Below are 11124 nucleotides of genomic sequence, written 5' to 3' on the forward strand. Positions count from 1 at the left end.
TCCCAATCTGAACCGAGAGAACAAACTTTCCCGGATCACCCATCTTCTTGATCCTTCTGTTCTGGAGCACCGCGCTGCACTCCTTAGAGACAATCATGAACTCACTGTCATCAGATATCTTCCCAGAGATCAGTCCTTTGACAAAGCTGCGCATGGATGGTATCATCTGGATCGCACTCATCAGAGGGAGCTTGACAGTTAGGTCTTCTAGCATCTTCCTGCACTTCATCTCTTCCTTATCCTTGCGTGTAGCCTTAGCTGGAACAGGGTAAGGAACTTTTGGCACATACTGACGAGCAGGAGAAGGCGCTGCAGTCGGTGGAACAACCCCAGCGGGTCGCTCTGCTTCCGTCGGAACAGTCTCAGTAGGTTGTTCTGCATCATCCTCATCTGTGGGTACAGCTTTAGATGGCTGATCCGACTCCTTCTGCTTTCCTTTCTCAGCCGATGTGAATCTCCTGGGGTCTAGATCAGGCAGTTGCTTTCCACTCCTCAACCCTACTGCATTGCACTCCTTGGGGTTTTTGTCTGTTTTCCCAGGGAGAGTTCCTTGCTGTCTCTTCACGTTCTCAGCAGTCTGAGCAATCTGAATATCCATCTGTCTCATATGGCTTGAGACATTGTCATACTTCACACTCAGGTCATTGAACATATGATTCATCCTGGTGTTGATGTCGTTTGTGACCTGGTTCAGTGCCTTCCCTTGGATCTGCTGTCCTTGGAGCAGCTGGCTCATCATATTGGCGAGACTCTTCATGTCATCATGCGGAGCAGTCTGAGTCGGTTGTGCAGCTTGCTGATTAACCGGCTGTTTCTGGCTGTGGAACTGAGCATTCTGAGCTGGGTTAAGGACAAAGGTTCTTCCCTGATTGCCATAAGGCCTTTGGTATCCACTGTTCTGACCTTGGTTCCCTTGAGCTTTATCGTCTGGTTTAGGGGCATTGAACAGGTGGGGATTGTTCCTCACGTTAGGGTTCGGGTGATAGTTCTTGAACTGCCATCCTTGCCCATTCACATAACTCACTTCATGCTGATCCTCAGCCGACTGATCCGCCTCTGATGTGCCTTCTGCGGTTGCTTTATCCTGTGGGGATTCTTCCATGATGAAGACCTGGTTCTGGTTACTCTTAATCAGCTGGTCGACCTTGGCAGAGAGCTCATCAATCTTGCTGTTGTCGATGCTCTTCACCTTCTGAGTGCGATCAGTCTCGCGGTTATTGTCAGCTGAGCTTGAGGCCATGTTCTCAATCAACTCGAATGCACCTTGAGTGGACTGAGTCATGAAGTCTCCCTTACTGGCTGAGTTCAAAGCGTTCCTGTACTCCCAGCCTACTCCATCGTAGAACACTCCCAGCAGATAGTCTTCCTCAAAACCGTGATGTGGGCACTCTCTGCGGTAGACATTGAATCGCTCCCAAGCATCACAGAACGGCTCGTCCACCAATTGTTTGAAGGTCACGATCTTCTGTCTCAGAGCTGCTGTCTTCGATTTCGTGTAGAAGTGGCTTAAGAAAGCCTCTCGGACTTGTTCCCAAGTGGTGAGTGATCCGGTGGGTAGTGAATCAAGCCAGCGAGCAGCTTTCCCATCAAGAGAGAAAGGGAACAGAGTACACTTGATGTAATCGGGTGGTACTCCATTCGCTTTAGTGAAACCACACATCTTCTCGAAGTGCTCGATGTGGTCCATCGGTATCTCAGCAGGAAGCCCATTGAAGATCTTCCTTTGCACTAGACTTATCAAGGCTGGCTTGATCTCGAAGTCTTGCCTTGTGCACGGTGGAGGGGTTATGGCAGATCGCGTAGCGGGCAGATTACGCAGTAAGTTTCTCTGGCCGATCTGGACCACTCCCTCTTGTTGGTTCGCAGCATTCAGAGCAGCTTGCTCGGCAGCAGCTTGCTGCGCTTGGATCGTCTGCTGCATCTGCTGCATCTGCTGTTGCATGAGTGCAAACGCAGCAGTGAGATCATCTGGATGATCACCCATGTCGGTGTTCGTTGATCTCGGCTGTTGACGGTTCTGTCGTTCCAATCTCGCTAGTTCTTCGTTAGAAAGCTGATGCAATGGCCCTTGTGCGTTGCTCCGAGTATGTCTACTGGTCATGCACCTGGATCATCAGCTGAAACAAAGAAAATAACACGAGTTAGATATCTTAGACTAGGTATGAAACCGAAAATTAGAGGTAAAAAAATCTGGTCCCCGCAACGGCGCCAAAACTTGATACACTAAAAATGAATCCTTGCTACTGCCAAGTTAACAGTTGCAATTGTAGTACTTGAGATTCAAATCCAGAGGACCAGTCTACACTCTAGTTCTATAAGTTTCAGAATCAAGCTAAGAAGAAGATATGATTTGGTTGAAATAGGCGATAGCAAACAAGCAAATAAACACGAGATTGATTCAATTAAACAAGAGCTAGCCTAGGGTATTTCATTGGGTGATGAATTGGAGCCAAACAATTATTCAAGCGCGATGAAGTGCTTTCTAGAACTCGGATCACTCAGCTGGAACACTCCACTGTCGTGGTAGTGATCGCTTTGCAGATCGATCTCACCACCTAACTGTCGTTGGGATGAGAATCGATTGCAAGCTTTAGAGAACAGGTCCGATCAGTTCACTTACCACCCTAATATCTACTTTCGCTGATTAGGGATACTAAGCTCATTCAATACATGTCAAGTTATCATCCTAAGCGGTTAACTAGGTGATGAACTGGTGATCTAACATCAAGTGATCAGTTTAATGAAAGCAGTAAGAACAGTATGAATGAAGAACAGTTATGGATCGCTTATCTATGTTTAGCTCATGTCTCAACACCCTAAAAACCCTAGGCGAGCAAGGTCACTACTCGATCATGATGCACATAAACAAAGACATAAATCCTGAATAAAATTGCATAAGAACAGAGTAGAAAACAAAAGGGTTCAGATGATCTTCTCTATGAGAGGATGGATTCTTCTCCCTTACAAGTTGCAGATCGCAATACTCAGTGTTCTCTTGTAAAAACTAGCGTAAGAAAAATAGAAAATAGATAGATGGCATTTTATATGGAGGCGCCGATCAGAAGAAAAGAGATTAGGGCAACAGGGCTTAAAATCCCGAAATAGGAGTTTCCATATTCGTCTGGAACAATCGCCGGATCACTCCGTCTGCTTGTTCCGCTTGAGAGAGAACAGTCTCGGGATTGTTCTCTTGAGTGTTCTCCGCAGGAATGCTCCAAAAGGACTTCTTTTCATCAGGCACCTTCTCTTCTTTCTTCTGCTAACTCCAGACCTGTAAAAGGTCAAAAAGGACTAGACTGACACGAATTAGTGACTTCAAACAAAAGAAAACATATATACAATGATGTGAAAAACACCATATATCACCACTGTTTCCCTTGCCTACCCCACGGTCCGGGCCTGTTTGTGTTACATCGGTCTCCTACCAAGTGCTCATTAATGGGGAACCAAGTGGTAAAATTAAGCCCATGAGCGGATTCAGGTAGGGAGACCCTTTATCCCTTTTCCTTTTCATATGTGCACTGAATCTCTGATCTCCCTCCTTAAAGGAGCAGAGAAAGAGAAGTGCATCTTGGGACTACGCGTTGGCCATGCCAGCCCCCGGATATCTCATCTTCTCTTTTTTGGATGACATACTTTTCTTCTGTAAAGCAGATGCAAAACAATATAAGGAAATTTTAGACATCTTGAAACCAATAGAAAGACTTCGGTACATCAGCTAAATGCTACTAAGTCCTCTATTATTTTTGGAAATAAAGTCAACCAAAATGTTAAGCAGAATATAAAGGGAGTGCTTGGGATTACAACTGAAGGAGGGATGGAAAAATATCTGGGCCTCCCAGAGCAGATTTGTGGCACCAAGATGAAAGTTTTCTCTTATGTACAAGATCATCTTAATGGATGCGTCACCTCATGGTCGGCTAGATTACTCTCGAAATGGGGTAAAGAGGTACAAATAAAATATATGGCGCAAGCCGTGTCGACCAATAGTATGTCGTGCTACTTGCTTTCAAAAGGCAATGTGGAGAAACTAAAGAGTGATATCTCAAATTTTTAGTGGAGCTCAAGCCAAAACAACTGAGGATTACATTGGATTGCATGGGATAAGATATGCGTTCCACATGATCAGGGTGGTCTTGGCTTCCTGGATTTACAAGACTTTAATATTGCATTATTAGCTAAACAACTTTGGCGTCTGATCTGATTCCCAAATTCTCTCCTTGCCCGAGTCTTGAGAGGAAGGTACTATAATCGATCAAACCCTTTGGAGGATCGTAAGGTGTACTCACCCTCCTATGGTTGGCGTAGTATATGGTAGCCAAACCTCTTCTAAAATCGGGCCTCCGAAAGACTATTTGGGCATGTAAAAAAACATGTGTTTGGACGGGGCCTTGGATACCGGATATTGATGCCCGCCCTCCGAAACCGTCAGATCGAGTTACTCATAGACATCCAAAACTCCTTGTCCACTCCTTCATTAGGCGTGATACAAGGAATTGATATACTAATCTTCTATTTGAATATTTTCATCCTGATGATATCCCGTTGATACTCAAACTCTGACCAAGCAATATTTGGTCTATGGACGGGTATTCATAGAACTATACAAAATCGGGCGTGTACTTGGTGAAATCACGACTTAATAGACTATAGAAGATCAAAATGTGTGATGTTGAAGATCAGACTTTACAACCAAGTATCACTGATTTACAGAGCCAAGTGTGGAGTATCCCTGCTCCGGCGAAGATGAAACACTTTATGTGGCAAGGCTTGACTGGATGTATTGCAACGACCGAAAGACTTGCCTATAGAGACTTGAGCACTGATATGAGCTGTTTTAGATGCGGTGACTCTGAGAAAACCATTAACCATCTTTTTTTTTGAATGCCCTCCTACCCTCCATGTGCGCGCTTTATCGGATTATCCGTCCTTTCCAGATTAATTCCCGAGTACCTCTATTTATCAAAACATGAACTTTCTCTTTTGGAAGAAGAGAAACATGGAATATATGGAACCACTTAGTAAACCTTCCCATGGATCCTATTGTACATTTGGAAGATCCGAAATGATAAAGTTTTCAATGGAAAGGATTCTCACCACTTGACACCCTGCAGCTAGTTTCCATTGAAGTCGAGTGCTGGAGGAAAGCATATTCACCCGAGGATGGAGAGGAGGAGGAACCCCGCAGCTAGTTTCCACAAAGCTCGACTCTCCTGGTGGAACCCCAACACCTTACCTGCCAAAGGGGAGTTGAGAGATTTGGACTATAATGATGCCGGAAGAGCTTATCAGCCCTCCACGCATAGATGGAAGGACTCATATGGGCTTTATTTTGTTTCGAGAGTTACAGTGCACAGAGATTATGAAGAAAGACTGTTCTTATATGGTTGATATAATTTCCAACCATACTGATTGGCCGGCTTTTGCCTCCGAGCTAGATTCGTTCCGTCTTCTACGAGCTGGTTTCTTGGAGTTCAACATCGACCATATACCCAGGACTAGGAATGTGCGCGAAGATTCTATAGCCAAGGAAGCGAGAAGTAGCGGTGTTCTTTTTTTCCTATATAGATCAGACCCAGCCGGACAGAGCGTCTATTCTTTTTTTTTTCCCGTCTAACGATTTTTATAAAAAATGGATCAAAGCCCACAAAGAAACATAATACAAAAAAGCCCAAAGAACGGGCCCAACTACAAAACGAAACAAACAAACGGGCCTCACGCCCAGGCCCAACCAAACTCGAGTTGGAAACCCTAGCTCGCCACTGCGCGACCAAACTAGGTTTCTCCGCGGCACACCGCCGCATCCAACTCCCACTCGCCACCGCGCGCCGTTTCACGCCTGGGATCCTTCACCGCAGAGCATCAACGACCATCGCGATCTCGTCCGTAACCCAAGCCGACATGTCCTCACAAACCAACTAAAACCTATGAAGTCTCTAGATAAAACCGACATCAATTGATTCATTACCACCGTCGTACACGAAGCTGTTCCAGGTGAGAGATCAAAAGGCGGAGGATCTTTGGATGTTGAAGAAAACGGACTTCATAGAGGAAGACGAAAAGGAAGCTACAGGAAACAAAGAAATAAAAGCCAAACCGAAGAGAGCGATGCTTTTTGAGCCACCGCCTCCCGGAAGCAAGAGCCGACGATGACGGTGCTATCGGAGCCACCGTCTCCCGGAAACAAAACCGACGGTCGCAGAGCTGCGGGAGCCTCTACCCCCCGAAAACAACCACTGGAGTCGCAAGCGGACTGCCGCTTCGATTAACCGGCCATCATCCTCACCACGGATCCAGAGGAAGATACTTTGCCACCGTGAAGAGAACCGTACGGACCGAGCCCTCTCGACGCAAAACCCTAACCCAGAACCGACGATATATCGGAGGAGGCCGTAGATCGAAACCCACAGCGGAGAACTGACTTTTAATCGGAAAAAGGTGAGCCACCGACGCCGGCACACGCGCGGACGCACCACCGGACGTCGGGGCCACCGACACTTCTTTCTGTAACTTTTTCTCTTTTACGAAGAAAAATTCCAGAGTGTCTATTCGGAACGACTCAAACCAGCCTACTTGATCTTAGAAGATAGACGCCGACAAAAAAACTGTAAAATCAAATATACCTTTTACATAAAACCATAGTTTGAAATATATAAATCTAAAAAAATATAAATTAATAAAATATCAAAGTTTTAACATTAAACTTATAGATTTTTATGGTAAATTTATAGTATCTGTATTATTATTTTTAACTTAACCACTATGTTATGTAATTAACCAAACAAATCCATTAAATATAAATGGGCAAGGCCCAAAACCAAAATCGCCTTTCTTTTTCCACGTGTCAGTCCTTCTACTTTGGGCCTTTTTGATAAGAAGCTCATTTTAAAAGAGAGCGAAATCTAAATCTCTTTGTTCCGTCTTCTTCCCCCGTAAGAGACGGAGAGACAGAAGAGGGGAAAAAAAGAACACCTACAAGTCTTAAACCCTTGAGAAGCACTATGGAGGATCGAATCTAATATTTTGAGATTCGTCTTCATCAAACCCACCTGCGGAAAATGTCAGTGCTCATGGGCTCGAAGCAATCTCTCGGCTTTTGTCTTCTTCCTTCTCCTTTGTATACTTTTTAGAAGACTTCATCAGGTTTTAGCATCGGGACCCGCGTCAAAAAAGCAGCCCTTTTCACCATAGAAGCAATGGTTTATCCGCATACACTTCAGTCGGGTAACGTGTTGAATGCCTGAGTTCTCTTTTCCGACTGTTGTATGGAGTTGAGTTAATGGCTACTCTATAGTGGTCCTGTTTGATGGATTCTCAGCGTTTTCTGATTTATAGTTGATCCTGAATAATAAGCTGTTCAGTTTTTTTGTTTTTTTTTTTCAATTTAAATTAGCCAACTTGCGGCTTAAATTGGCTGATCATGGAATTGATGCTCAGAACTGTACTCGGGGCAATACAGTTGCTTAATATTATCCCAAGGTTTAAAATTTCTCTTTTGTATTCTTCACTTTCATGACATATGCCCAAGACTTGAGACTTTGAGAGTACTATGTTAATGCTACCTTTATTGAGTAACTAGTTAAAGGCTAAGTTTATATATTCACACTCTTCTCTTCTTATGTGTACATGGTGAGTCCATTGAAAAATGCTTGTCTCTTTTCACGTCTCCTGATTTGTATTATATCTTAAATTCTCATACAATAAGCTTTGGTTTTGAATTTATTGTTCATGTCCTATTTCTTTCAATTCACAGTTTGTCAGCTACATGGAATTGCTTCATAGTTCTTCATAAAGGTGGAGTAAGGGTGAGTATGACAAGAATTTCATGAAAGACAAGTTCCATTAGAGAAGGTTGAAAGAAAAGTTTCTATGGAGAGTTTAGAGCTAGACCCTCTCTGTGACGAAATTGTTATCTTGGGCATACTTATTACTACTCATTCTTCTATATTTACAGCTTCCTTGAGAGAATGAAATATGTAAATTTGACACTTCATTTATTTGATATATCTTATTTCGTTCTTGGTTATGCTTCAGATGTGAGGATTATTTCGCTGCAAGAATGATTTCAGCTGAAACAATCAAGATAAATCGGGTTATGCAGAAAAGAATAGGTGATGAGGTACTTGCAAGTCCTGTAGTCCTGACTCTGTTTTTGGTTGCTTTTCCTTTCCTTTTCTTTTTATGCTCTGCTTTAGCATTAGAAACTAGCTGAAGTTGTTCTGAAGTAGTCAAGAGTTTAGATTAGAGAGGTTCTGTAATAAAAAGAAAAAAAATTTGGACAGGGCAACTGGTCTGTCCTCAGATTCTTCTATACCACCTGAGAGTCCTGAGAGGAGATCAAACAGACGGTCATGATCCAGTTTGGTGAGTTGACAGACAGCTAAACACATTACATAGACGTATCGATATCATTTGTCTTCTATTTTTTTCTTATTCCTTTTTGTGTGGCAAAAGATCTTTTTGTGAGAGTGTCTTACTTAACCTTTTGTAACTATTTACAGACTGTCTTTGTGTTATGTGGGGATGGTTTCCGTGTTCTCTCTTCTTCTGTCTGGTGTGGGTCTGATCCAAAAATAAAAACGTGATTATAGATTTGATTTTTGTACAGCTCGATTTGGTGATCTTTTGTGTTCTGTCTCTTTGTGTAGTTTGTTCTGTTTCTCTCTGTCTCTGTCTGTCTCCTTTTGTTGCGGCTGATTAGGCGGGACGAATTAGCTGTTACTGTTGACTTCTAACAACTTTCTGTGTTAACAAACATTTATGCAACTCTTGTTGCCAATTTTGCTTCAATTATTTCCACAAATTAGTTGCGGCGGTACACTATAAATGTCATCTTATAATCAGTGAGAGGTCATTAATATGATGAGATGCGGATATATTTTTATTAGCGTCAAATTGGCGTCAAATGTATAATTGACCAAACTTATTGACATCTTCTAATTTGCATGACCTTAATGTAAATACTCAATTATTTTTCTCTTTCTGATACAACAAACTAGGATAATACATGCGTCTTGCCTTGCGTATATGATAAATTTATATGAAATTTATTTAAGAAATATTGTATGAAAAAATAAAATTTATATTCTTGATCGAATTAATATTTTTTGCCTTTAAACAATTTTTTTAAACATTTTTTGGTTAATTTCATAATTTGCTTACTAATGAGCTGATCTTATTTTTTTTTTAAATATTTTAGGTTAAAAAATCACTTATCGCATAAGAACCTAACGTTTAAGCCGAAGAATCTCAGACCTACTATTTAGTTACAATGAAACTATGCCAGCTCGGTTTTATATTATGATTTAACAATTTAAAAATTAATTATGGTTGTAAGAACTTTACGTCCACGTGCCAATCCTATTTATTTTCAATATTTTTCTTTTTATGTCAGCTTTTCATTTTGGTTATTGCTCGATATAAATATTGATTTTGGAGTTTATTATCATTTTTTTCTTTTGTTTTGGCCGAAGATTTAGAAATGTAAAATTTAAAAATATTAAAGAGATACATACTTATGTTAAAATCTACGTCTTGTGTAGAATAAATATTTTATATTTATTACTTATTTTATGTTTTTCTGCATATTATGAAATAATAAAAATAATAATTATATATTAAATAACTATGAAATCAGTTACTATTATGTAATAAATTGGCATGCTCATATAAATTAAACGATCATTCTTGTTTGTTTGCAATCATATTAGGATAAATATATCAAAATAATCAATTTTATCTATGTATATGATGTATAATTAAATTTAAATGACATTAACATAGATATATATATTATATTTTAATATGGATATTTATTAAATGAGGTTTCTACTCATATTATTTTATGATTATTTGCATATTTGTGTAACAAAATTTTAAATCAATGAATTGTTTTTTAATGTGGAATGTTTAGTGGTTTCAATAATTTATAATCATTTAAAAAAAACAATGAAAATTTCAAAATTAAAATATTAAATTTTCAATATATGTTCAATGCAAATATCACAATATAAGTATGTATTTTCATATGATATATAGTTTAGTTTAAACGATATATATATATATATATATATTAACATAAACACACATTAAAATTAAATTATTTATTCATATAATTTTATAATCATTGTATCTTATTATATAAAAAATTTAAACCTTGATTACAAAAGTTTATGTAAAACTTTTCACAGTTTTAGTAATTTATATTCATTTTGAAAAATTCAAAATACAACATATAAAAAAATCTAAATTTTTGTTATATGATTAATGTAATTGTGTAATTTATTTTAATAATAAAGAATTAAAAATGATAGAAAGTATACTTGTTAGTAAATATTTATTATTTACAATCATTAATTGCCTTATATATATTTTAATCATATTAGGTAATTATGTAGGTTTTATTTACAGAAATAATAGATAATAAATTTTAATTTGATAAATGAATAGTCTATAATAAATATACTATATAATATAACATTCCCTAGCAATTTAACTAGCAATTTAATTTTGGACTAACAAAGTTCTTAATTGATTCTCAAACCGTCACATAAGCAAAATTAACATTCCAATTATGTGACAACTCAGCAGTGCATTTTTTAATTAGTACAAACTATGGTTTATAACTTTTTATATGTTTCTCCTTTAGTATATAAGAGATAACAAGAATTTTGTTTTTCAAAAATCAAAAAGATCAATGCCAATTACTTTGTCACACTTCATAATTCTCAATCTACTTTGGTTTTGTTAAGCACAATGTTGGTAATTGTTTATTAGAGATTGATTATTTAATAACGGTACACTTTAATTTTTACTAACAATTAAAAGTTATAGATTACTTAAATTCAGTCACCTAGCTAGTAATTCAAAATACAGTTTGATTTACATACACACAGCTAGTAAATAGAAAAACAATCTGATTTACCTACCCATATATAATATGTACTATTTTATTTGCATTGTTGGTATACTGGTTGTTAACATACTCCTTCAATTTCTAAATGTAAGATGTTTAAGAGAATTTTTGATGTTTCAAAATATAAGATATTTTCAATGATTTATGTAACTTTTGATTTTATTAAAAATATGCAACCAATTATATATTGTGATGTATTTTATAATTGG

General features: G+C 38.7%; 1 long non-coding RNA gene and 1 other non-coding gene across 6 annotated transcripts; both read left to right on the forward strand.

Annotated features, from left to right (window-relative positions):
- Nucleotides 1–1370: 1370 nt before the first annotated feature.
- Nucleotides 1371–1477, forward strand: LOC130495324 (small nucleolar RNA R71). The gene has a single exon (XR_008934596.1). It is a non-coding gene; the product is annotated as a small nucleolar RNA R71 (small nucleolar RNA).
- A 5424-nt stretch (nucleotides 1478–6901) lies between these two features.
- LOC108859741 (uncharacterized) lies at nucleotides 6902–8623 on the forward strand. Of its 5 annotated transcripts, XR_001950517.2 has the most exons (4): nucleotides 6903–7224; nucleotides 7754–7805; nucleotides 8035–8119; nucleotides 8283–8623. It is a non-coding gene; the product is annotated as an uncharacterized LOC108859741 (long non-coding RNA). The 5 variants fall into 5 exon arrangements; XR_008946357.1 differs by having other exon boundaries at nucleotides 6902–7479; nucleotides 8035–8623; XR_008946354.1 differs by having other exon boundaries at nucleotides 8035–8623.
- The last annotated feature ends 2501 nt before the right edge of the window (nucleotides 8624–11124 follow it).

The sequence above is a fragment of the Raphanus sativus genome, chromosome 5, assembly GCF_000801105.2.
Source record: "Raphanus sativus cultivar WK10039 chromosome 5, ASM80110v3, whole genome shotgun sequence".
Taxonomy (NCBI): Eukaryota; Viridiplantae; Streptophyta; class Magnoliopsida; order Brassicales; family Brassicaceae; genus Raphanus; species Raphanus sativus.